This window comes from Sinocyclocheilus grahami, unplaced genomic scaffold, assembly GCF_001515645.1.
Source record: "Sinocyclocheilus grahami isolate Dianchi unplaced genomic scaffold, SAMN03320097.WGS_v1.1 scaffold432.1, whole genome shotgun sequence".
NCBI classification, from domain to species: domain Eukaryota; kingdom Metazoa; phylum Chordata; class Actinopteri; order Cypriniformes; family Cyprinidae; genus Sinocyclocheilus; species Sinocyclocheilus grahami.
In genome coordinates this window covers 430,276-431,017 of record NW_015505611.1, presented here as the reverse complement: position 1 = coordinate 431,017, position 742 = coordinate 430,276, and the positions used below count along the sequence as shown (strand labels likewise).

The window sequence follows — 742 nt, the reverse complement described above, 5'->3', positions numbered from 1 at the left end:
CACAACACCACAACACACACACACACACACACACACACACACACACACACACACACACACACACACACACACACACACACACACACACACACACTCACACACAGTCCAGTGAAACTGTCATTGTTTTATAGAAAATGTAAACTGAACTACTTTGAGCCTATTCCAAAGTTACTGTACTGTAGCGGAAACGAACAGCATGAAATCAGTGCTGTTTTAACAAGCTTTTCAAACCAGAGGTCCATAGAATATATATATAAGAAATTAATGACTAGTGAATATGTACGTTTTAGTAAAAAAGTTGAATAAAAAAATTCAAATATACAAAATGAAAAAAAAAGTAACTAAATGATTAAATAAATAAAATGAACATAAAAAATGAACATGAAATAAATAAATTGAACTTGATCATCTGTAAATACATCAAATGCACCAAACACATCTCCGGGTTTCCACTGAAACTAATAGATCAGGAAACAATAACAAGAGTTCCCTTATAGATGTTATAATATTATTATTCAGCTTGTAAAACTGAAGAATTCTGCTCTTTTCCTATTCTACAGTAAGTAGTTGAGATCTTACCGTGGTGTTGAAGAGTCCAGCTGATCTGGCCCTGTGCACAGTGTGTAAAGTCTGTCTGTGGTGTTACTGCAGTTTTTCCCATGAAGCACATCACACGGAGCTGATCCTCCCACTGGGCGAGACATTTGCACTCTCAGCCCGCCCACATCTGACACGCCAAACA

The 742-nt window shown here is 36.9% G+C and overlaps 1 protein-coding gene across 1 annotated transcript in view; it reads right to left on the bottom strand.

Annotated features, from left to right (window-relative positions):
- The window catches only part of LOC107551770 (four and a half LIM domains protein 3-like), an 18,226-nt gene extending 17,484 nt beyond the window's left edge, over positions 1-742 (bottom strand). The window contains exon 1 of the mRNA XM_016233493.1: positions 580-742. The gene's annotated coding sequence lies outside the window, so the exon portion shown is untranslated. The remainder of the gene's footprint in view (positions 1-579) is intronic.